Below are 27,912 nucleotides of genomic sequence, written 5' to 3'. Positions count from 1 at the left end.
TCGCTCAAAGCATAGAGATGGTGGTTTATAGCCAGTGAATTTGCGTTTGAAGTCTCTGTAGTACTCTCTGCTTTCATTTTTCCTAAAGTTTTGTTCTATCTTTTCAATTAGAGATTTTTCGTATTTACGTTTCTCAGTTCTGAACACCCTAGCTGCTTGGGCACGTTGGGTTTTGTAGGTTTCCCAATCATTTTCTGATTTCGTAGAGTAGTATTGTTTCCACGCATTGAGTCTTTCTTGGAGGACTGATTCGCAGGTACCATTCCACCAGACATGTTTTTTGCTTCTCTTGACTTCTGCAACGTCTTTGGCGGCCTCAACAGGGAGACTTTTGTCGTTGTTAAAGTCACAGTCATTTGGTCTAGCCTTCTCCTGGAACTCCTCGACCCTTTGCCGAAGTTTATCATTGTCGAAGCGTGTGATCTGTTTGGTTGTCTTCCTTGTGTTTGCGGGAATTGGTTTGAATTTGATAAGAGACATATAATGATCGGAGACAACATTGATGCCTTTTTTAACCTTGACATTCATAATCTCAGGGCTGTTTCTCCTGGAGATTGCAACATGATCAATTTGGAACTCCCCGAGAGCTTGGACGGGAGAACGCCAAGTTATTTGCTTTCTGGGTAGATGGCGAAAGTGGGTCGGCATGACCTGCAGGTTGTGATATTCGCAAATGGACACCAGTCTTTTGCCTTTGGGATTGGTTCTTTTGTGAGCAGGGTAATTTCCTATAGCTTTCTTGTACTTCTGTTCACGACCTAGTTGGGCATTGAAGTCACCCAAAAGAAGCTTGACATGGTGTTTGGAGATTTTGTTTAATTTTTCATCCAGTAGGTCCCAGAAATTATCAACTTCGTCTGGACCCGGCTTGTTCTTATCGTTTGTAGGAGCATGTGCGTTAACTAGGGCGTAGGTTTTGTTCGCGCATTTAATTGTGTGTATAGACAGTCTGTCATTCACAGGTTCGAAATTTGCAACCGGTTTAAGGTTCTTGGTTCTAACAGCAAACACGGTTCCAAGCATCACAGCTCCATTGCGGATTCCTTTTTGCGCTTTGCTCTTGAAAAGTCGGTAGCCTTCGGATTCAAAAATCTCTTCATCTGGGTACCTTGTTTCCTGTAGGGCCATTATGGATATGTGATTTTCGTGAAGAGCTCTGGTGAGGGTTTTCAGCTTGCCAGTTTGTGTAAGTGAATTTATGTTGAAAGTTGCTAGAAAGGTTTTAGATTTTGGCCTGAGTTTTTGACTCTTCGGGGTACACCGAGACGCTCCAACTCGTCTCTTGCATGATGTCGAGTCTCCCCCAGAATCCGAACGACACTCGTGTTCCGTGGCGTTCACGACGAGGGATTTATCCGAAGATCTACCCCCTGGGGTATGTTTCTTGAAATGTTGTGCCATCATGCTTTTTGACTTGACTTTGCTTTCGACGGGTACCCATCCGTTTACAACTAGGGTTGTTAGCCCTAGAGGTTGCCTCAAGATGTTTTCTGGCTTCTGGTCATTTACCAGTTTTCGCCGTAACCCTGGCAAGGGACCAGATTTTTTTTCACGGTGGTATTTTATTTCCCTACTACCCTCTGACTCTGCTGGCGGCAGAGCCAGCGAGCTTCCCCAATTCCAATGGGACGCGCCCGATGGAGGTAACTGGTAAATCCCCACACGGGATATATTATTATTATTATTATTATTATTATTATTATTATTATTATTGTACAATTATATTATTGGCTTTACGTCCCATTAGTACTTTTACGGTTTTCTGAGTCGCCGAGGTACCGGAATTTAGTGCAGCAGGCGTTATTTTACTTGCCAGTAAATCTACGGACACGAGGCTGACGTAGGTCTTCTTAAACATCTTCAAGTACCACCGGATCGAGTTAAGATCGAACCTGCCAAGTTTATTATTGTTGTTGTAGTAAGTAATATGATGTCATTAAATTCTATTTTAATAGTCATCTCTAATTTACTTATTTCTAGTGCAAATTATGGCCAGTACTAATAACGAGAAAACCAGGCATTGAATAATAATAATAATAATAATAATAATAATAATAATAATAATAATAATAATAATAATAATAAACCGCGCGAGTTGGCCATGCGGTTTTGGGCGCGCAGCTGTGAGCTGGTATCCTGCAGATAGTGTGTTCTAACCCCGCTGTCTGCAGTCCTGAAAGTGGTCCACGGCCGCTTCCTTCCCATTCCTCGGCCTTTCCCGTCCCTTCGTCGCCATATGACTTATCTGTGTCGGTGCGACATAAAGCAAATAGCAATAATAATAATAATAATAATAATAATAATAATAATAATAATAATAATAATAATAATAGCTTTACGTCCCACTATCTACTTTTACGGTTTTCAGAGACGCCATGGTGCCGGAATTTAGGCCCTAAGGAATTCTTTTACGTGCCACCGACACGAGGCTGACGTATTTGAGCACCTTCAAATATCACCGGACTGAGCCAGGATCAAACCTGCCATGTTGGGGTCAGAAGGCCAGTGCCTCAATCGTCTGAGCCACTCAACCTTGGCAGGCATTAAAAAAATCTTATTTACAAAAGTCCATCGGCAGTTAACTTATTTCATTTATTAGAGGAAAACAGTGGCTTAAAATCAATTCACCTCACGTTCCTCATTGTCACCTGACGTTTGCAGCATCGATGTCAAGAAGAAAGGTAAGTAGATTATACGCGAACCACAGGTCTTCTCCCTATGGAGAAGCACCACCAGTTTTCATTTTCTGAAATCTTTTATGCTCTCGGTGGAAAGCTGAACGCATGTTTTAAAATTTTCTTCAGTTCGTAGATACTGCGGTCATATTTTTCTGGGGGCCGTTTTGACGTATGCCTTCTTTGCTACCGTTTTTATAATCACTCAATGTTACATTCCGCAATTCCGGAGCATTGTGATAATCCCCAATTAAATTCGCAGTGTTTTCAATAGCCCACTTCATATTGTCGCACGGAAATTGTAGCACCGATCCACACAATGTCGAATCCCGGGCGACACTCTTCGAAAAGCATATTTTTGAGGCACGCGGCACGAGAGACTGTTCGACATAATGATGGCAACATGTCTCATGTCACACAGCCGCACGTTACATGTCATGCCGTGTTTTTTCAATTGAAAGTCGACTGCAGCATGCTTCACTGTGGCATGCTCCATGTCGCCCAAATGTTGCCTCAGTGGAATACCGCCTTAAAAGAAATGACGAGGGGAGCCGAATGTCAACAGCGAGTCCGCGTGGAGTAGCTGAGGATACTTCCAGGCGTATGACAGTGAGCCTAAAAGACTCTTTTCAGAGAAAAGGGGATGGGTTGTGGAGTAAAAATCGCAGAACTATGTGATAAGAACTATATTTGCTCTCCTGAGGGGAGTATAATGGAAGCTGAAAGATCTAGTACGACTAGATCTAAGTCAGGGAGTTTAGTGGAACACTGAGGTAAAAAATAACTAGAGTTAAATGTATCATGTGTTAATATTGAGTGAATATGGAACAAAATAGGTAACGGAGGATTTAAATAACTACTGGAAGAAATGGACATCGTGGACTTGTAGAAATTTGATCCGATTACAAGAAAGACCTAAAGGTAGAAGGATATATTTTATGAAGTTAAGATGGATCAAGGAGATCCAATAGAGGAAAGAAATCGGGCGAAATATCGATGGTAACAACTTAAATGACAGGATACAGCTCTTAGAATCTGAGTTTAATGAATTAATCTGGATAATATTATTTGATAGGTTAAATTGGAGGAATGAAATATGTATAACTTTTATACATAATCTACCTTTGAGCTCTCCATTTACGCAGAGTGAATATTTTGATAATTCAGTGGCATAAATTAGGCGAATGAGAAGTACGTATGATTAGTTGAGCATTATCATTCTGGGAGATCTTAAAGCGAGGATAGGGGGCAAGAGGTCACTTTAGAGCCAAAATGACGACGAGGTATTAGCAGTTATTAGAAATAGCCAGGATAAAGAATGTAACAGAAATGGAGGAAAACTACTATAATTATGCGCGGTATATATTGAATGGATGTTGGTTCGGAGATGAGTGTGGAAAACTAACGTATATAGTACAAAATGGGGTCAGAAAAATTGACCTTGTTGTATGCTGTAGGGATAGTCTGCATGTTTTCAAAGAGATCTACATTAGGGATTGGCGGAGGCAGACCATATGTCAGTATCTATAAAAGTAATGAGTCAAGATATAGGAGTGCTGGAGATTGTTTACGATACCTTATTGGAGAGGAAGATACCTAGCTATCTTTGGCGAGAAGAATTAGGGAATGAATTCAGAGAGTACTTCAGTGCAGAGAATGTTGAAAATTGGAAAATAGTTATTTTGAAGTTAATAAAAGAATAGAGTGGAAGAAGTCTTAACCAGGACAGAAAATTTATTAGGAATGGCAGCAAAATATACGAGCGTAAATCAAGGTAAATAGCAGATAAAATATGGATGGTATAATACACAATGTGCATAGAAAAACACACTATATACGAAGGCACTTAGGAGATACGGGGTAGGTGGAGGTCAAGTAGCTAGACACGAATTTTGTAAAATAAGTCAAGAATTGTTAACGGAGACGAAGTCGGAATGGCAACAAAAGATGGCTGCAGACGTAAATAAAAAGTGTAAGGACAACGATATAAGGAACGTATGGGATAAAATACGTCAGATAACGCAGAAAACCTCTGGTTTTGATGGGGCCAATGTAAGTCATATTGAATAAAGAAGACAAATGGAGAGCTCATCATGAGGGGATTGTGGTTTCGGGAGGTCTGAGTGTCACCATACCTTAATTGGATGAAGCTGTTTCGAATCGAGAATTATGGAACCTGTTACAAGGAGCCAAAATGGGAAAATAAGGAGCTATTTCAGGTATAACATAAGAATTTTGGAAAATAAGTGGAAAAGCAAAACGGGATGTTGGGAATTACGATAAGGATATTCAATAAAATCTTCGAGAAAGGAGTATTCCAGAAAGCTTGAAAGAGGGGACAATATTCCCTATATACAATTATAAAGGGGCCATTAAATCCAGATATTTATAGGGGAATAACTTTGTTAGACACATTGGGGAAAGTATATACTGGTATACTAGCAAATGGACTAAGTAGCTGGGCAGAGAGACATTCAATCCTGTCGAAATTTCAGAGTTGTTTCAGATGAGAGGGAAGAACACCAGATATGGTTTTTATTGCGAGAGCTATTACTGAAAAATATGTAAAGATGACAGGAGGTAAGCTGTATAACACATTAAGAGATTTACGGAAATAATTTAATACTGTAAACAGGGCTTGAGATGATTTGGAGTTTCATGTAACATGATAAGGGCGATAAAAATGTATATGCTGAAGTAAAGAGTACAGGGAGAGTGCTAGAATGAGTAATACTAGAATTTGAATGTGTGGAGAGATTTGCTCTGCTATGTTTAGAAAATCACAGGTCGTCGCCATAAGACCTATCTGTGTCGGTGCGACGTAAAGCCCATAGCAAAAAAAAAAATCACAGGATGTTCCTTCTGGTGACATACTCCTGTTAACAGTAACGCCAGCTGCAACGTTAAAAGTATTGATGATATTGAGAAGTAGTCTAAGGAGTGGAATATGAAAATTAGTGCACTAAATCTAGAATGATGGTGTGTAAAGAAAGAGAACAAATTACAAAAACGATGGAAAATGGTGTCTTCAAAGAGTAAATGTGGGAGTAGATAAGTATGGGATAAAATACGTCAGACAACGAAGAAGATCTCTGGTTTTGATGGGGCCAATGTAAGTCACATTGAATAAAGAAGACGAATGGAGAGCTCACCATGATGGGATTGTGGTTTAGGGAGGTCTGAGTGTCACCTTACCTTAATTGGATGAAGCTGTTTCGAATCAAGAAAGTAGAATATTTGGGAATCATAATATTAGGAAATGGAAAATTGTCTGAACGTGAGGAGGGTGAATGTAGTTTGTGCAGCAGCTCTAGCTAATATACGAAAATTAGAAACAGAATGCCTATTATTGATTTTAGGGTGCCCAGTAAAGAAAATCTCACTGTTAATTCAGTCACTTGTATATTTATTAAAATTATTACAGATTTACTAATATGCACAACGAAGAGTTGAGCTAGATTTCTGTGTACGGCTATTAATATACAGGTGGATATCATTCAGTGAGTAAACAAATAATGGTTTAGGTTTAAAAGAGGAGGAGAGGGAGAAAATCTAGATATAGCTTACTGACACCAAATGAGGTACTAGGATGTGTACTTGGCGGGCCACTTAAAGTAATTACTAGAAGGAATTGGCATGGGGAACTATTGCGACCAAAATTTAGGAGAAAGGAAAGTCTGTAGGAAGGTGGCACAGAGAGTAGCAGATATAGAAATACAAATGCTAAGAACTGAGGAAAATGGTAGGAGAACTCTGGAGGAATTCATGAATATATATCCACGTGTGAGAACAATTCATGATAAATTAACAAAAAGAGAATACAGGCGAAACAAATGGTGACTGATGGGAGTTTATAATAACGAGTCTTTTAAAGAAGTTGGGAATACATGTTTATTGTGTGAAAAGGAGTTCGGAAAAGCAAATTTCTAGAGACAGTGTGAAAGTACAAGAGTATTACGGATTAAATACTCGGAAACGGAAGAGGTAAAAAATGGAAAGAGAATCTGAATATTATACTATTGTCAGATTAAATAACAGGGAATGGAGAAGGCCCGGGAAACTAACGAAATTATTGCTAATTGTAGAAAGCTTGTGGGAGAAAAGGATGAACGTGGTGAGTGGCTGAACGGTACATACAGTTGAAGGTACGAGGGGACTTAACCTTCGCAAGTAATAAACTGAATACTGTGGAATCAGCACGAGTACACGTGGTTAAAATTATTTTATAAAACAGTTAAACTACACATACAGAAATTCATGCTAATATTTCAAGATGAACCAAGTCTCGTGTCTCCTGCCTCGGACAACCGAAGTTGGAAGAGGGATACTCCAAATTCATCAGTTACTCGTACATAAAATATTCCGTTTAAAATTTGTCATATTGAATGGCATAAATGTGCGGAAAATAATTTATCTCTGTACGGGGTTATATTAACGAGGTTCTGTAACCATGTATGTAAATAACAAAAATGTTGACACACAGGTATGAAACATTATATAGTCAAAGGCAATAATAAGTAGGACTACAGTAACCCACACCTATATCGGGTTGTAATTTTCACCTAAAAATATCACGTGGCGTCAAGGAGGGCATCAGACCTTAAACTTCCGCCGAAAATTCAAAATACATCTCAAATCTCACGCAGGGTAACTTATTTTGGGAACATCTTTCCGGGAGTTCTGTAACATTCTAATTGTTTGGCGTTCTTCTTATTTGCCTAGGACAGTGTGTTCATCATTTCCGAGTCATCTTCTACTCATCCGTTCATCAGCGGGTGGCAGTGGAGCATCCCTTGTTTCAAATGCCTATTACATCTCTTTTCCCGACAGCTTCTTTCAGATTGGCATTCTTTTGAGCCATATCGATGAACGTGGTTATGGCTGATTCTTTCATCTACGAATTGAAGTACGATCACTTTGTGGCTCTATGGGGAAAGTAATTGGAAATCATCTTACTCATCATTTCCCCAGCATGCCCCTCCAGAGACATGATGTTAGAAGCGTTCGCGATTCAACCGGTCATAGGACTGTGGTCTCAATGTGAATATATTTTAAGGATTGATTTTCATTCATTATTTTTCTCAATAGTAATGTCTTAGCAGAATAATTAATTTATTCAAAAATATCTAATATATATATGTGTGTGTGTGTGTGTGTACAAATGAACCGAACATTTATTAAAAAGAGGATGGCCTAGCTGAAGCGGTAACCTGCAATTAGTTCACTCGGAAGGACATGGCTTTAGAAGCCGAAACATTTAGAACTGTGGTTTTATTACTATGATGTAAAGAAATAAGATACTTGCGTTAACGGCATTGATAAGAGACGTGAAAAATTAAGTTACAAATGTTGACATTTAAAATTCGCTTATGTAAAGGATAGGTGAATATTGATCACGGTGTCTGAAGGCATTTATATGGAGCATTAACAACTTGAATAATTTTAGAACGACTCCGCTACTCTACACAAATATCAGTGTGCTACAGATAGTACTGATGACTCCAGTCAATTCAAATATAGCTTTCGCTCACACGTGCTGTGCCCTCCCTTAAAGCATATGATCAAGTGATCCATTGAATGCGTTCTCAAAAATATTGTGCGAAATGTAATTGCTATCACGTAAAACGAAATGTCAGTAAAAATAAAACAAGTCTGTGATGACAGCTGTCAAAAAAGAGGAGCGCAGTATGTGTCTGTGTTGTGATGTATTGTAAGCAGGCTGAAAGTGATTACACACTAACAGTGATATATGGCTCATCTGTGGATACTGTGCGTGAGTAGAAAGATTACCGGTAGCCAATTCAGAAGTTCTGCGAAATATGATAAACATTCTAGTTTTAGGTTTCATTTAGGAGCATGAGACGTCCTTGTTTTTGACCTGTGGTTTACGTACATTTGTGGTGTTTATAATTTGCACGATTTGGGTATAGGGCTAACTGGAAGTATTTTGAATTAGAACTAGATTATGTGTCTCAGTACTAGGCGTAAGGAAAATATACCGGGAAGTGCCATTTTGATTTCAGAACAGCGAGGCTTTAATCAAACGACATGGTGACATGTTGTCCATGTGGGCCCACAGCATTGTGAACAGCAGCAACGGTTTTTCCAGTACGGTGAATAAAAACGTAGAAAAGTGCGATAAAATCAGGGAATTGATGGCGGCTTCTACAACAACAAGGAGCTTTGGTGGATTTGATGTGTCAGCATTGCAGCAGAGCAACAGAGAAATGCTGTTCGGGAATGCTGTTCTACTCGGGGACGCAGCAGTAATCCCATCCATTGGAGATGAATGACAGTAGAAGAAGCAAAAAACATCACAAGAAACAATAGCCAATGTATTGTCATCATTGATCATGTTTATGGGCTTCCGATTAGCATACTTTTACGTTTAGTATACTTCAAACTCTGTGATATTAGGGCATCCGACGGAAAGGGAGTCATTCCTCAGGGGAGCTGGAAGTCACGCTGGGATGACAAAAAATGTTAGCGTTGAACTGTAGAAGTATTTTAAACGAAGGAATAGAATTAAGTAATATAATAGATATATACATATCAGATATTGTAATAGGAGTTGAATTATGGCTGAGAAGTGATATAATCGATGCAGAAATTTTGTCACGGAACTGGAGTATCTATCGTAGAGATAGGATAGGAGTGATGGGAGGGGGATTATTTATTCTGGTGAAAGAAGAATTTGTAAGCTATGAAAAGTTAAAGATTACAAACATAAAATTCTAGGTGTAAGGCTCATTTCTAAAGATAATAGGTGACTTGATGTCTTTGGGGTGAACAGACGGGGAACTGGTAGCGCTGACGCTGATTCAGAATTATCTGGTAAGATAATCAGCTATGAGGGAAACGACATGGAAAGGAATGTGATTGTAGAGAGATATCTGAAAATACCAAATTTCAATTGGGAAGGTAATGGGAACGACAGGAAGCATGACCAACAAATGGCAAATAAGTTAATATGGGAAGGACAGCTGATTCAGAAAGTGGTGGAACCAACAAGAGGGAAGAATAACCTGGACGTGGTGCTGGTAAAACCAGATGAGCCCTACAGAGAAATCGAAGTAATAGATGGTATTAGTGACCACCAAGCAGTTTTTTAGTTTAAATTAATGTGATAGAAATGAAGGTAGTAAAAGAGGACTATCAGGCAGAAACATATGGCTGATAAAGCAGGCATGAGAGAGTTCTTATTATGTAACTTTGATCGATGGACAACGGTACATAAGAAAGTAAATAGACTCTGGGATCAGTTTAAAGCAATTGCTGAGGAATGTGAAAACAGGTTTGTACCTTTAATGGTGGTAAGGGCCGGGGTGAGTGGCTTAGGCGGTTGAAGTTCTGGCCTTCTGAACCCAACTTGGAAGGTTCGATCTGGCTCAGTACAGTCGTATTTGAAGGTGCTCAAATACGTCAGCCTTGTGTCGGTAGATTTACTGGCACGTAAAATAACTCTTGTGGGACAAAATTTCCAGCACCTCGACGTCTCCGAAAACCGTAAAAGTAGTTAGTGGGACGTATAGCAAATAACATTAATAAAGGTGGTAAGGAATGGTAAAGGCCCACCTTATTATAACAGAAAAATGAAGAGACTATGAATGAGGTGCAGATTGGAAAGAAATAGTGTTGGAAGTGACTGTGGAAGTAAGGTGAAATAGAGGGAACTTACTAGAAAATTGAATCTAGCAAGGAAGTCAGCTATGGATAACATGATGGCAAGCATAATTGGCAGTCATACAAATTTTAGTAAAAAATGGGAGTTTATGTGTAGGTACTTTAAGGCAGAAACATGTTCCAAGAAGGACATACCAGAAATCACTAATGTACTACGGGAGTGTTTATGTGAGGAACTTTTAAAGGGCAGAAGTATTCAGTCAGCAGTATTTAAAAGTTGTTGGTTACAAGGATAACGTCCGGGTAGAGGAGGTGACTAATGCTAAAGAAGAATTTAAATTTAAATATGATAATAGTGACATTTACAATAAGATAAAGAAGTTGAAAACTTGAAAAGCGCCTGGAATTTATAAGTTTTCTGGGGATATACTAAATACAATGGGTTGGGTTCATATCTGAAGTACTTATTTGGTTATTGTTTGCATAAGGGAGCTGTAACAAATAAATGGAGAGTTGCTATATTGGCGCCTGTGTATAAAGGAAACGGTGATAGACATAAAGCAGAAAATTACAGCCCAGTAAGTTTGGCTTGCGTTGCATGTAAGCATTTCGAAAGCATTCTTTCTCATAATATTAGACATGTTTCCGAAATTAATAACTGGTTCGGTAGAAGGAAGTTCGGGTTTTGGAAATGTTATTCCACTGAAGCTCAACTTGTAGGGTTCCAGCAAGATATAGCAGATATCTTGGATTCAGGAAGTCAAATGGACTGAATTGCGGTTGACCTATCTAAGGCATTTGATAGGATGGATCGTGGGAGACTACTGGCAGAAATGAGTGTATATGGACTAGACAAGAGAGTGGCTGAATGAGTTGCTATATTTATAGAAAATAGATCTCAGAGAATTGGCGTAGGCGAAACTTTACATGACCCTGTAACAATTAAGAGGGGAATTCCTTTAGTCTGTATTCTTGGAACTTTATGTTTTCTTATGTATATAAATAATATGAGTAAAGAAGTGGAACCAGAGATAAGGCTTTTTGCATATGGTGTTATTCTGTATAGAGTAATAAATAAGTTTCAAGACTGTGAGCAACTGCAAAATGACCTCGATAATGTTGTGATATGGACAGCAGGCAATGGTATGGTGATAAACGGGGTTAAAAGTCAGGTTGTGAGTTTCACAAATATTAAATGCCCTCTCAGTTTTCACTACTGCGTTGATGGGAGTGAATGTTCCTTATGAAGAAGTGCTAATACGAGGAAAGATCTTCATTGTGGTAAAGACATGAATGGGGTTGTAAATAAAGGGTACAGATCTCTTTACATGATTTTGAGAGTGTTTATGGATTCTAGTAAGGATGTAAAGGAGAGGGAATATAAGTCTCTGGCAAGACCCTAAATAGAGTATGGTTCCAGAGTGTGGGACACTCCCTAAGAATACTTGATTCAAGAAGTGGAAGAAATGCAATGAAAAGCAGCTCAATTTGTTCTGGGTGATTTCAATTAAAAGAGTAACTTTACAAGAATGTTGCAAAGTTTGTGCTGGGAAGACTTGGAAGGAAGAAGTCGAGCTGCTCGAATAAGTGGTATGTTCCGAGCTGTCAGCGGACAGATGGCGTGGAAAGACAGTACTAGACGAATAAGTTTGGGCGTTGTCTTTAAAAGTAGGAAATATCACACTATGAAGATAAATTTGGAATTCAAGAAGGCAAATTGGGGCGGGTATTCTTTTATAGGAAGGGGAGCTAGGGATTGAAATAACTTACCAAAGTAGATGTGCAATAAATATCCAATTTCTAAAAAAAAAGTGCTTGCAACCTTGGCCACTGCCTTAAATGCAGATCAGTATTGACTGATTGATTGATTGATTGATTGATTGATTGATTGATTGATTGATTGATTGATTGATTGATTGATTGATTGATTGATTGATTGATTGATTGATTGATTGATTGATTGATTGATTGATTGATCCTTTCATGACTCCCTCTTGTGTTATTCTTCAATCGATCATTCCTTCACGATTTGTCATTTTGTTAATTATCTTCACAATATTCCTTACTGATATGGGCTGATGCGCACGCGGTTTTCCACCTTAAGACAATCACGTCAAAACCACCACCATTGCCCCAGAGAGCATTTTAGCGGTGCTCGTCCTTGATATGGACTTGGCAACAAAAGTCTAAATTTATAAATTCTGTCATCATAGACAATACGGTTATACTGTATCCGACACAAAGGATTTAAAATTGCATTCTCTATTACTTTTGTTATGTGGTATATACCAATAGGACAATTAATAACATAGACATTATTTGGGAATTACATTTCAGTCCCTGCCCTAAACTACAATGTCACCCAGCGTGAAGAAAGTTATTTATAGCCTCGAGTGTAGTAACTCATCTCCCGACATCACATACCGATTTTCATTAAATTATGTTCACCCATTTTTCGTGGCCCGGCGTTGATATGGACTAAGAAAATAAGTCTAAGTCCATGGAATCTCTGTTATTATAGCGTGTACATTAAAACCGTATAAAACATAAATGATAAAATAGATATTTGAGAATTAAATTTCAGGTCTTCGCCGAAACCACCATTTCCCACTGCGTGAATAAAATTATTTATATCCTAAAGCGTAGTTCTATATTTCCAAAATATACATATCAAATTTCATTCAATTTTTTTCATCCATTTTCTCGTGATATACATGCATACATACATACATACATACATACATACATACATACATACATACATACATACATACATACATACATACATACATACATACATACATACATACATACATACATACATACATACATACATACATACATACTGTCCCCTTCAACTGTGGCCTATAATGAATATTTTATTGTATCTGGCAAAGGGATGTTATCATTCTATCATTAAGGGTGATATGTTACAAGTTCATATCAACTCAGTCGTGTCTTCACGCAGAGAACCGGTTTGAACAGGTAGGGTGGAGAGTGTATTGATTTTTCAATCAACCGGCCAGCTGTAGTCATCTGACCGACTTGGAATTTCTCAAGGCCACTCCAATTGATAGCGCGTGGCGAATGTTCTCGATATACTACTCTCTCGAACTATGAGAACCTATCAGGTGAAGGTACGGTGTCCAATTACGACGCGATATAAGGACACACCTCCCGTAGTAAATGCATAAATACCTGTGCTTCAGGAATAAACGCCCCTTCCTATTGCAACGTTCTCCGAGTGCAGCAGATTTTGGAGGAAAATTTACGTATTATTCTACGATAATTTCCACGTGGTCGCGTGTGTGGTCACATTCTAAAACTTTTGTGTCAGTTTCAGCTCTCATCAAGACAAGAAGGAAGAGGACCTTTGAAGCCAGGATGTCTCACCCATCTTCTGAAAGAGCGATCTACGAGAATCTGGAAATGGACTTTGCTGTCAACATGCAGTGTTAAAATCTAGGCACTGTCTGACATGGGGGAGATAACGATTGGATGCAGATTGTCATGTAAGCAGGTCACCATGTGAGCAGATTCATTCATCGACGGCAAGATCAAATTTCATCAGACATTTAAGTACCCTTTTATAATAAATTTTCCTGTCCATCTTTGTAGAAATAGTACTAGCTTATTCATTGATGGTAGTATATCTGTTAGATTAGAGCTTGTTGGCAATATTACCATTTTTTCCTATGGGTAATGGTAGTGTTGTTACGTTGTGAGTGAATTATTTTTTGGACTCTATTCGCGTAGTTAGTCAGTGAGTGTCTTCTGATATTGTTCTAAATAAACCCCCGAATGATTAAAATGCCATTTAAAAATCATAGACCTCTCCGATAACAGATAATTTTATGTGAGATTAATTTCAAATGTGTGACTCGCGTGGGACAAAATTACGTCACATTTGACATGTTCAATTTCAGTGTATATTTCACCTTACGCATTTAATTGGATTAATGCAAGGTAGCATCATCAGACTCGGTGTCGAATTCAGATTTTGGTGAAATTAATAGTCAGCACTAATAATAATAATAATAATAATAATAATAATAATAATAATAATATTAATAATAATAATAATAATAATAAAGTTGAAGGTCGGGTTAAACTGAAATTTAATGGTCAAGGGTGATAAATGTTATTCGCTATTATTGTGTTATGCTTGATGTGTGCTCTATTAGTGGATTACGAGCCTGGAATACGTTGGATCTTGAGAGATCAATTATGTAATTTCATTTGGGACGTATGTGTCTAGAGAACCATGTCTTCTGCGAATTTTGGAGCAGGTGTTAAATAACATGGATGAGATTTAGGAGTAATAATGTATTGCTTCTCATGAACCACACGTCCGATGATATTAATGTTTAACCAATATGTATGTACGTTTTATTAGTCTACCAATTCTTCTGAATATTGAATCGCTGATTTTCTCGATGATCAACGTTGTGATAACCCTCTTATTTTCTTTACAAGTGATTGCCTAGATATAATCACATTCCTATGAGTGTCGGATGCTACTATTTATCCGACATCGTCATCTGAATATTCTATGGATAGGAGAATAACAATACAAACTTAATATTCAAATTCCAGAACCCGATTGTAAAATATATAAATAATAATCGTGTATCATTTGTGTGATCATGGAATGAGTGCAGTAGTTAGTAACATTTTTGGTGATTGATTGAAATGTGGTTCTGACCTGGCCATGTGTTCATCATGTTGGGCCCAGGTTAGCCAGCGTTGTTTGTGACGACTTATTTTGATATTATTAACACGTTTAGTATATTTTATTTGAATTTTACGTAAAGTTGACGTTAAGGTACCAGCCAAAAATGAATAAGTGCGTGTTATTTCAAAGTCGTATGAGCAAATTACAAAAATTGTAAATATTGTAAAATTCATTCTCAAGGCGTCGAGTAACATGAATTAATTAATGTTATGTATTATTCTAAGCCGTTTATACGGATTTTTGTGGAAATAATATTTTTGTGAATGTAATTAATTTTTGTAAGATATTGAATAGATATGTGTTAGTAAAATTATGTAGGCCTAATGGAAATATTTTCAAGTGTATAGTTCAGTTGAATTCACACCAGGAAGGCGAAGTAATATTAATGAAATTCATCCCCGAAGAAGAAAGATAATGATGTAATATTTATGATAATATTTGTAAACTTTAATGACGCCATTATTCATTAATTTTCTTCTTTAAATTACAAATTTTAATTTTTTGGTAAACGTGGACGCTACTGCGATAGCCTAGGATAGTTTATGAAAACCCGTTTTATATAGGCCTAGATATACACTAGATGGACAGATGATTGAAATTCTGCGCACAACTGTACAGAATTTATAATAACAGGCTGACCAAGAAACTTCTAATCCTAGAATTATACCTGACATATCACAATTGTTTATTACAAATAAACGATTTACATGAAATTAGTGGTACCGAAGAAACCGTTCTAGATAGAAGAACCGAGCAAGCGGCTGTGCGGCTAGGGTAGCGCAGCTGTGTTCTTGAATTCGGTAGATAGTGGGTTCGAACCCCAATGTCGGCAGCCCTGAAGATGGTTTTCTGTGGTTTCCCATTTTCACACCAGGCAAATGCTGGGGCTGTACATTAATGAAGGCCACGGCCGCTACCTTCCCAATCTTCACCCTTCCGTCGCCGAAAACATTCGACGTGTTAGTGCGACGTTAAACAAATAGCAAAACGAAGATAGAACAATGTTTTCAAACCTAGTAAGCAAACATAAATTTACAGAGAAACCTAAAAGAAAATATGCGGGATGGACAGAAGAATACAAAAGTACTCGGTGAAGGAATGAATAGATAAAGAAAATTTAGAAAAACATTTTGTTACATTATTCCAAACGTGCTCCTTAATTGGGCATAATGAATTGACAGTAATTGTATGGCTCCACCCACCACGTGGAAGCACTTTAATTTTGTGCATTTTAGTTTGTCTGTGTGTCAATTTTTTCCTTCGTTTCACTCTACTATTTGGCAGTGAAGCCGGGATACTATTTTCCGGAACAATGCTGAAATTTTACAGATAATTTTGTTGGTTATATGCCGAAAGTGTCATTCCTTTCTGCCCTTCAAAACTACTATTGTTTCAGTCAGGCTTGAACCCACGAGTTCACTTCCCGGACCCCGACATTCTACTACTGACCCCCAGAGAAGGATATTGAGAAATAATTTTTTTACTACCACTGTAGTAGTTTATAACTACTTCTCCCTCTGATGCCTGGATGCTTATTTACAGCACCGCTCTGCTTAACCATTGGGTATAATTGTGCGAATGTGTAAATCAAGTTATGTGTGCTTCAGTCTGAGCTGCCTCAGCTAATGGTCATGTGCTCCACTCTCTCGAGAAGTGAGGATCAGATATCGACAGGGAGCTGTTAGGTTTCTGAGTGACAGATCTCGGCAGATCCTCTTGGTAATGATTCCCTGAAGGCCAACGGAGTGTTCGGGACCGAGGCGTGAGACGCGAGGGAGGAAGGAAGTGGGTAAGGGTGGAAAGAAGAAAAGGAAGGAAAAACGAATTTATTGCAGTCACATACATACATCCACAATTGATGGAAAGAAAGCAGCTCTTTTATAGATCTTAACTTAAAGTGTTGAAAGTCAGATAAGTAGGAAACCTTCTTGAAGATGAGATAGAGATGCAAGGAAACAGAACGTGTGTTCAATTCCAAGTTTCTTTCTTTATCTATCAGCCCAAGTGTATACAGCCGACAAACTTCGTGCAGGGGAGCAGAGTGGTAACGTAAATGCTGAATTTTAAAAGAAAGTATACGCTCAATAGTGACAAAATCGTAAATAACTTTCTTCGGTTTGTTTTTCTAATATATTCTTGTTGCCTAGTTGATAGTCATTTAAAGTGTATTGATATCCAGATTGGAAACTAGATCTTAAATTGCTGGAACACTGGTTGACAGGTATCATATACGGTGTGAATACAAAATCTATTGACTAGAATATCAATTGCTTGTCGGTACAGCAAGAACGACAACATTTTTCATAAACTTCAACGTAATGATGCTGGCGTTTCCGTTTGAAAATTTGGTAATATCTAACATTGTAAATTTGGTCAATATGATAGTTTAACTGCCAGGATTTGTTACCCATTTAGGTATATTTTATTTATATAAAGGCAAAAATCACACACACATGAATCTGCAATGAGGCATCAGTTGTACTCCAGCCATGATAATATACAATATGAAACCTACCACCTGTCCATCAGTAAGGGCGTACAGCTTATGGCATGTGAATACTGATTCATAGCGAAAATGGATATAGGCCTGAACAATTCTGTACAACAAAAAGTTTGCAGGACAATGTGCCGACAATTCCCTATTTATAATCCAAACATATTATCATAACAGACCCTCATCGGAGGGTCTGCCTTACAAGGGCTGCACTCGGCTAGAAATAGCCACACGAAATTATATTATAACACAGGCCATAATAGTGAAGATCAATTTCCTACTTCAATTGCTTCAATTTACCAAGTCACCTTACATACCTTCTTTTTAATTATCCGTATAAATCTTAGTTTCAAAATCTTCAACTATTAGCTCCCACAATATGAAGTACCATTGCATTACGCATATAATCCCATATTCTATATAGGGACACTGTTGTCACACTGTGCTGGCCGAAGTTCGTAGAATGATATCCCTTATTCTGTTCAGGCTTTACTTGGCATGGCTGTGTCATCGTGCTTGGTTCATTAAAATGGATATGGGTTGGTTTTCCCTCAAGTGGTCGAGAAATAGAAGTCCGGCTTCTGGTTGAAACGTCAGCGTTGAGACCTTCGGTTCAGAGTCTCATATATTCGGGTGCCTCCCAGACCGGAGATTTCAATTGCGTTAGGTTAATTTTTATGACCCTGGGACTGGGACTGGATCTTTGTATTAGCCTCAACACGCTCATTTATGTATATGAAATAACATGTCCTTACCGACTAACTGACTGACTGACTGACTGACTGACTGACTGACTGACTGACTGACTGACTGACTGACTGACTGACTGACTCATCATCGCCGAGCCAAAACTACTGGACATAAAGAAATTAAATTTTGGGGGTACATTTATATTAGTGTGTAGGTGCTCACTAAGTGGGGATTTTTTGATAGTCCGTCGCTAAGGGGGTGAAGAGGGGTGTAAATTTTTAAATGAGTATATCTGAAAACTTTACAATTTACAGACGCAAAAAATTGGTATTAGGAATCTCCTTTTAAAATAAAGAAATACATTTTTTTGTTTTCGGAATATCCCATTCAGGGGAATGAAAAAAGGTGAAAAATGGGTTAAATGCCTCTTATGAGATGTTAGATACATAAAATTGGTATTTCCAATCTCCTTTAGAAATAAAGAAACACGTATTCTTCGATTTTGGAAAATCCAATTATTGGGGGTGACATTTAAGAAAGAATATATCTACAGGATATCTCAGAAACGTAACATGTTGCAGACGTAAAAATTGATATTTGTAATCTCCTGTAAAAGTAAAGAAACATAGATAATTCTTTTCGGAAAATCTACTTAAGAGAAACTCTAAAAGGGGTGAATTTTTATAATGAGCATATCAACAGTATACGTCAGGAACTTAACATGTTACAGAAGTGAAAATTTATAGTTCTATTCTCTTTTAAAAATAAAGAAGTACGTATTATTTTGTTTTCAGAAAAGCACTTGGCTGAAGAGGGGGTTGAATTATTTTTATTAGTATGCTAATATCTCAAAAACAGAAGATGTTAGAGACATGAAATTTGGTATTTGGAATCTCCTTTAAAAACTAACAAATACGTATGAAAATTGAGTTAAATTATTTATATGAGGATACTTATTTCTGAAAACCCAAAGATGTTGCAGACGTGGTAGTTGGTATTTGGAATCTCCTTTAAGATTAAAGAACCACGTATTCCTCTGATTTCGAAAAATCCAATTATGTGGGGGTTGAAGGAATTGAAAAATGCAATTGAAATTTTCGTTTGGGGATACTTGTATCTAATAAAAATTAAAGTTGTTACAGACGTGAAAATTGGTATTTGGTATCTCTTTTAAAAATATAGAAACACGCATTTTGGGTGAAAATCAGCCTTAGGGGTTTGGAAAGGAGATGAATTCCTTTCATTAGGACGCTTATATATCAAAACTGAAGATGTTACCGCGTGATAATTGGTATTTGGAAGCTCCTTTATAAATAAAGAAACACGTATTTTTTCTTTTCCGAAAATTCACTTAAGGGCGAGGGTGATAGGAAGTAAAAAGAATTAATTATTTTTTGTGCATACTTCTATCTCAAAACAGGAAGGCTACAGACGTGAAAATTGGTATTCTAAATCTCATTTAAAAGTAAAGAAACACGCATTTGTGGGGGAGGGGGTGTAATTGAAATGATATGGCGTATGTCTGTTAGTGCCGGGAGAGTCCGAGAAGAAGTTCGGCAAGCCAGGTGCAGGTCTCTTGAATTGACACCCGTAGGCGACCTGTACGTCGTGATGAGAATGAAATGATGATAAAGACGACATATATACCAAGCCCCCGTGCAAGCGTAATTAAACAATTATGGTTAGAATTCCCGACCCTGCCTGGAGTTTTACCCGGACCCCTGTGACCAAAGGCCAGCAAGCTAACCATTTAGCCATGGAGCCGGCCGGGGGAGGGGGTGAGAGGTGAATCAACTTAACGGCGGTGAGGTGTAAAATAAGTTGAGTTCTTTTTATGAGGATACTTATATCTCATGAACTGATGGTGTTACAGACATGAACATTTGTATTTGCAATCTTCTTACAGGGTAAAGGAAACGCGTAGTTTTTTCGGAATATCCACTTAAAGTGAGAGCTGAATGAATTGACTCATTAGTTGAATTCTTTTGTATTAGGATACTTATACTAAAGATATTAGTATCGGTAATGATATTGGTATTTGATGTCTCCTTTAAAAATTATGAAACACGTATTTTTGTTTTCGGAAAAAATCCACATAAGGGGCTGAAAAGTATTGAAAAAGCGGGTGAATTCTTAAAATTTACTTGTTACAAACATGAAATTTGGTATTTGGAAAGTCCTTCAAAAATACAGGAACCCGTATTTATTGTTTTGGAAAAGACATTTCACTAGGGTGAGGAGAAAAGAAAAAAAGAGTTAATTTTTTATGAGGAAGCTTTTATCTCAAAAACGGAAGATGTTACAGACGTGAACATTGTAATTCCGAATCTCCTTCAAAAATAAAGGAACGTATACCTTTTTTCTAGGAAAATGCTCTTTTTGGGGTGGGGGGAACGGCTTATAAACGGTTTGAATTTTTTTATGGGGATACTTTTATCTCAGAAATTGAAAATGTTACAGGCGTGGAAACAGGTATTTGAGATCTCCTTTAAAAATCGCCTTTGTTTTTGTTTTTCCGACTTGAGAGTAGACTGTTTCTCACGTGTGCAGTTCTATGTCCCTTGGTCTTCTTAGCCCCAAAACGCAATACCACAAACGTGGGTACAAAGAGCTTCTGGGGTAAATGAAGCCCAGTTTTCTGTGAGTTTTTATTCTTTAGCGATTTTCATATAACGTCTTAGTACAGTACCAAGGAAGGATTACTTTTATCAGACCGGACGAGTTGGCCGTGCGGTTAGGAGCGCGCAGCTGTGAGCTCGCATCCGGGAGATAGTGGGTTCGAACCCAACTGTCGGCAACCCTGAAGATGGTGTTCCGTGGTTTCTCATTTTCTCACCATGCAAATGCTGGGGCTGTACCTTAATTAAGGCCATGCCGCTTCCTCCCCATTCCTAGCCCTTTCCTGTTCCATCGTCGCCATAAGACCTATCTGTGTCGGTGCGACGTAAAGCAAACTAGCAAAACAAAACTTGTATCAAGTTACGAAATCCACATGTGCGAAGTCGTGAGCAACTGCTAGTCTTCTTACATTCACACAACACACTACATTGTCAACCAACACAAAATCACTCAATAGTGAATATATCCCTCCCACAAAAACGGAACAAAATCTATATCTACGACACAGTTCTCATCAAGGTTTGAGAAATGCGGCGAAAGAATAAGTTTAGAAACAGAAAAATGAGCCTATCATTTCTGATGAGAGGACTCGCGGTACTGTCCTTATTCAGACTTTAACAGAGATGAGTAAAATTGAATTCCAAGTAGCAAATATGTCCATGTACTCCGTGAAATCATAATAAGAAGTGAAATCCTTTCCCTTTCAATGTACGGATTTAGGTTCGCTTAGCTTTCGATTCACATATTACGAACCAATGGAGGAAATTTTTTGAACTCAAATAACTGTGAAGTATAAAATAGTTAATGCAATGACACTTTCGGTGATATTGTTTTAAATTATGAGTGATTTCCTTGATATTTGTATTTCCTATTTTAATAGCCTGTCTTGCTCTTTTTACCCATGCGGTATATTACGTACGTGCGTACGGCGAAGAATGAGCATTATAGTGGATTTCATTCATCGTAATTACGTGTAGTTTCCACAAAGGTCTCTATAATGTTTTATTCCCTCTAGTGAGAGAAACAAGTATCCATGAGGTGAATTGTTCGATGAAGATTTTTGTGTATTTCAATGTTCTTTAATAATGGCAACATCATATATGTGAGAAAAATACATGCGTAGTACATCATTTTAAACCTTGGGAAATTCTAACTGAAATTTATTACAGAAATATTACAAATAACTGAATAGGTGATTGTTAAAAGGAATCCAAGTCAAGTTTGTACGGTTTTGAGAAAATTAAAGAAAGAATTTCTCTCATCTTTCAAATCTTATCGTTAGACAACAAATACATTATGGTACACACTCCTTGGTCAAAGCAAACATTTCAGCATATTGCTATGGACCTGTGAAATATCCTGTTTCTACAAAATAAAATTGAACATTTCTGACTTGGGTCCATTTTAACAATCAACAACTTAACCCACGTATATATTTTTAAAAATATCCCAAGAATAAGAGCCTCCGTGGCTCAGGCGGCAGCGCGCAGGCCACTTACATTTGGGTTCCGTGGTTCAAATCCCGGTCACTCTATGTTAGAATTGTGTTAGACAAAGCGGAGGCAGGACAGGTTTTTAAATGAATACTCCGGTTTATTCTAGCATATTTCATTCCAGTAGCTCTCTCCCGTATCATTTCATTTCATCTGCACTCGCTAATCATTGCCCCAGAGGAATGCGACAGGTTTCGGCAGCCGGCACAATTCCTATACTCGCCCCTAAACTGAGGCTTCTTTCATTACATTTCCTTTGTTTACTACATGGATTGTTCAGTTAATGCACTTTATAATAATTATGGTTTCCCTTGCATTCAAAATCACAATTAAGCCATCAGATGAATAGATTTTGCCTTGTTCATTCGTCATCTGGAGTAGCATCTGAAATGGTGGTCCACTGGAAGGTTTCATCATAAAAGTGTTGATATTCAACTAAGATGTACGTGAAAACCTTCTTCAAATCTTTAGTGTTACTGGCCTAGATGGGGACTTTACCTTGAGGATATGCCTTGGCAAATAAAACAAGACGTCGTTAGTTTCCTTGAGGACGAAAGTTTGCAAGGTTTCAATCTCTGGTGCCCTTATAAACTAACTAACTCACTCACTCTGACAGTTCCCTTCTTAGCCTGAGTGTACTTGAAGTAATTATATTTGGCAATAGTACAATTTACTTTATATCGCACCGACACAGACATGTCTTATGGAGACGATGGGAGAAAAAAGGCCTAGGATTGGGAAGGAAGCGCCCGTGGCCTTATTTAATGTATAGCCCCAGCATTTGCCTGGTGTGAAAATGGGAAACCACAGAAAACTACCTTCAGGCCTGCTGACACTGTGATTCGAGCCCAATATCTCCCGGATGCCAAGCTCACTGCTGCGTGCCTTTAACCGCACGGGGCAATGGTGAACCATTCCTTTTGATTAGGTGCGCGGTGAATTGTCTCTAATGAGATTGCTACCCGTTTTATAGACCTTGGGCCACCAGCTAGAGTAACCAACAATAATTTCCGTATTGTACCATTACGTTACGATTGACGTCAGTTTACATCGGAAGAAAAATGGCGCAGATCAGCTTCAAGCGTTAAGAATGCACGGAATAACTTTTTGTGACAAGTTGACCGCAATTAGGAGGCAGTGCCTGGCGAGATGGAAAGGAAACTCTATGAGAAATGAACCACCGGGCGAGTTGGCCGTGCGTGTAGAGGCGCGCGGCTGTGAGCTTGCATCCGGGAGATAGTAGGTTCGAATCCCACTATCGGCAGCCCTGAAAATGGTTTTCCGTGGTTTCCCATTTTCACACCAGGCAAATGCTGGGGCTGTACCTTAATTAAGGCCACGGCCGCTTCCTTCCAACTCCTAGGCCTTTCCTATCCCATCGTCGCCATAAGACCTATCTGTGTCGGTGCGACGTAAAGCCCCTAGCAAAAAAGAAATGAACCATTATACGTAAAAAAAATAATTGAAAAACGGTCTATTATTATTTACTCTGGCAAGAAGATTTTTCGTCGTAAACGAACTGTGAATTGCAATTACCTGACCAGAATCCAGAAACAAACTACTGGAAAATACGTAAAAACGGCAGAGAAACACGCATAATAGATTTCAAATACTGTACGGAAGAAGAGGTGTTGGAATACGGCATTCGTAAATAAGGCCTACACTGACTTAATAAACGGCCAAATTTTCATCAAATTATACGTATAGCCCATTTATAAGATTTAAAGAACATTATTCAGACAACATAAAAAACCAAGGAAGAGCCAGTTTATGAAAATAAAATTGAATCTGAGCAGTATGTTTAGAGGAAAAGAAATATAAATACAGTTAGACAAAGTCCTTGGAAAGGCTCTATATACTGAAAATTAAGATGTATTCTGTCAATTTAATAATGTCTTTTCGTTGCATGGAAATTGGACACGGAATGGAGCTGGCTTAAAGCGATGGAGGAGGGCTAACCAGATCATCGTAAGCTCAAGCCTGAAGACCTAGAGATCCAGCATGACGTGATCCAGTGCAAGGCTAGACGTTCCGAGATGCCGTGAGCAGGAAGAAGAAAGCAGCGTCAGACCTAGGATGGCATGAGATAAGTGACATTTTGAGAAATTTAACTATAAAGTATTTCATTTATTGTAGTATAATTGTAGGAATGCTGTAGTGCCAAATATATGACCTGTTTGTGCCATTGTGTGAATTCTAAGGCACATGCCGGAGATAATAACCACAGATACGTATTATTTATGTGTAGTAATATACTGCTGTGCTCATAAGTTTGATATGAGGTTAATGTGAGCAGTATCGGGAAGAGAATTATGATGTTTTTGAACCTATATGCTTACGAGAACGTCGTATTCAAGCTAGGCGAGGCTGAGATATGAAAGTGAAGTGCAGTATAATAATAATAAACCTGGGCTACCCAATGACCAGATTGAATAACGAGGCCGATATCGTCCACATTTACGATGAGTTGAAATAAACAGTAGCAGCTTGCGGTGTTTTGAGTAGATATTAAGGTAAAAGAAATGTTTTACTGCGACGTGGTAGACATTATGAAGAAGCTGAGTAGAGATATTGTTGTATGCGGAGGATTCGCAGTAATTAAAAGCAGAAATGATAATATGTTGTTGGAGATTTGAGATGTTGAATAGGTATTGTGTAAGTAAATGATTGAAGGAAATAGGTGCGAATTTATGCTTAGCTACAGTTATGTTGCGATAGAAAATGAGGCAAGCAGTGGAATTAAGGCCTAGATACGTGAATATATTAAGTGTAGCAGTGAGATTAAATGGTCTATTGGTCGAACTTATATGGAATATGGAGATAGATTGATCGTAATTTACATGTATTTGAGGTGCATATAGAAAAGAGATATAGTCGCCTAGTAATATATTTGTCTCACATAATAAATATACAGCATTGGAGCACGCGTTAACCTGAAAATGGTAAAATTAGTAGGCAGTAGAAGGAGTAATTTTAATTGGAAATACACATAATAATTAATTGCTCGGTACGATTCTGGCAGGTTATGACGGTTGAAGAACATGGCGATGGCACTCGTAAATGAAGATATTTAATTTTATTTTGGCACACATTTTTAATATATAAGGATGTTGGAATTAATATTTATGGTTAGGATTAATTTTTTTAGATACTTAAAATGGCATTTTGAAGCCATAATTGGAAAGAGTTACTTATCTCATGCCATAAACAAGTCAATACGCAATTCCCAAACCAATCCCAAAGAATATTGCAAAAATACCTAAAGGAAAGAAAGACCACTCCCTCCATTAATAAAGAGTAAATCCTAATTGTCCCCATGATGAAATAAAATGATGAAATGTGGTCACGCAGCAAAATAATAATTGCCCAGATGAATTAAAGATACCTGCCCAATTTTAATTATGTTAATTCGTCAATGTTAGTTGTGAAGAAAAATAATATGTGATTTTCGAGTTTACTTTCCTCTATTACCAAAGATGATCATTATTTTTGTTAATTATAATATTGGCATGCTAATAAATTAGTTTTAAGATTATTTTAGCGTTTATTTTCAAACGTAGAGATAGGAAGAGTAGTTATAGGATATCTTTAGACTGGTATTTCGGAATCATGATATTCAGAGGCTCATATTGATTCTACGGTTAACACATTGAACTATACACCCTCTTCAACGGAACTTGCGAAAGTAAATAGTATTGTTGAGTATGTATAGATGTTTTTACCCTGAGATATTGACGTAATATGGACATGCAACCACCGCACTTGATTGGTACATCCATCCCCGATTTCGGATAGTTAATTAGCAACATTTAAGTGGAAATATTGCACGGGCAACATCATATTAAATTAGTACTACAACTTGAGGTGAAGTATGAGGAAGTACAACGCGATGGTGATACCTATATTTTTATCAGTCCAACCTGGAACTTGGTAAGAATTAGGAATACGAGGCCACCAACAGGTAGCATAAAATTTGTTGCCCATACATGGGGCAAAGTGAAGAGAAAAATACTGTTGTCGCAGGTTGCATTAAATATGGCGTCCCGAACGTGGGGCAAGTTTGAAGAGGTCGGATGAATAATTAGATTCTGGATATACAGAAATTTGATAACTTGATTATGGAGTGAATCTTGAGGATGAGATATGGATGTTAGGCTTGGACATATGTCATATGATGCCGTAGCTTCGAGCAAGTCTGAAAAGAAGGACGAATTGAGGAATGAGAATGGTTTCAAGAGAAAGATACCGGGGTTGTTGAATTAAATCTTGGACCACAGTCATGAAATTTATTCGAAGAAGGAGACGATGCCTGATAGTTTATGAACTTAGGTATGGCATGCGAAGCAGAATGGATTGATAGCCATGAAGATTAAGGAAGAGAGGGCTTAACTAATGGAGAAATTGATATTTTTGGATGGAGAAGAAGAAGGTATCAAGGAATTTGATGCGGAGTCTCGTAATATTTGACAGTCTCGTGGAAGGAGAAAGTCTACTGTATATATATTTAGGTTACTTTAAGGAATTTGAATGCATGAGTGATGATGAGGGAAGAGTTTTATAAAGCAAGTTTCATATTATTTATTTTATGTATATGATTAGGTGAATACGACATAAATATAATTAAAATTGTGCATATAGGTCAATGTTTGGATTTGCGTATGACTTGTATAGGTTGTCATGGCTGAGTTACGATGGTCTGGGTTAGTCTTTCCCAGTTAAACAAGAAAGTACAAAGTAAACTTTGAAGTATTTATAATAATAGATATAGTTATAAGTCTGATAGACTATTTTATGTTGATATTTGATGATTGGTTGGTTGAAGTTGAGGGATAAATAGAGAATTAGGGTTATAGATAACATAACTGGAATTATAGAGCATTTTAAGTGGAATATCAAAAAAATGTCGAACTTAGCTCAATTAAAATCACAATTTGAGGATTATAAGAAAGAAATTGAGGAGGAGAACAGGAAGAGAGATGAAGTAATACAGAAAACCAAGGAAGAGCAATTAGGGATTCTTGAAGTGTTTAGACAGATAGCTGAAGAAAATAGGAAGCAAAATGAGAAGCTGCTCCAGGACATGATTGAAAATCAGGAGAAACAACAACAGGCAAATGAAGAAAATAGGAAGCAAAGTGAGAAGCTGCTCCAGGACATGATTAAAAATCAGGAGAGACAACAACAGATGGCTGAAGAAATTAGGAGGCAGAATGAAGAAATTAGGAAGCAGAATGAAGAAAATAGCAACCAGATGGCTGAAGAAATTAGGAAACAGAATGAAGAAATTAGGAAGCAGAATGAAGAAAATAGGAACCAGATGGCTGAAGAAATTAGGAAACTGAATGAAGAAATTAGGAAGCAGAATAAAGAAAATAGGAACCAGATGGCTGAAGAAATTAGGAAGCAGAATGAAGAAAATAGGAACCAGATGGCTGAAGAAATTAGGAAACAGAATGAAGAAAATAGGAAGCAGAATGAAGAAAATAGGAAACAGAATGAAGAAAACATATACAGACTGGAAGGAAAGCTCTTGGAAAGGATGAATGAGAAAAATGAGGAATTTCAGAAAATAATCAACGGACA

Source organism: Anabrus simplex, chromosome 2 (assembly GCF_040414725.1).
Source record: "Anabrus simplex isolate iqAnaSimp1 chromosome 2, ASM4041472v1, whole genome shotgun sequence".
Taxonomy (NCBI): domain Eukaryota; kingdom Metazoa; phylum Arthropoda; class Insecta; order Orthoptera; family Tettigoniidae; genus Anabrus; species Anabrus simplex.
The sequence above is the reverse complement of the archived record's forward strand: the minus strand, read 5'-3'. Positions refer to the sequence as shown.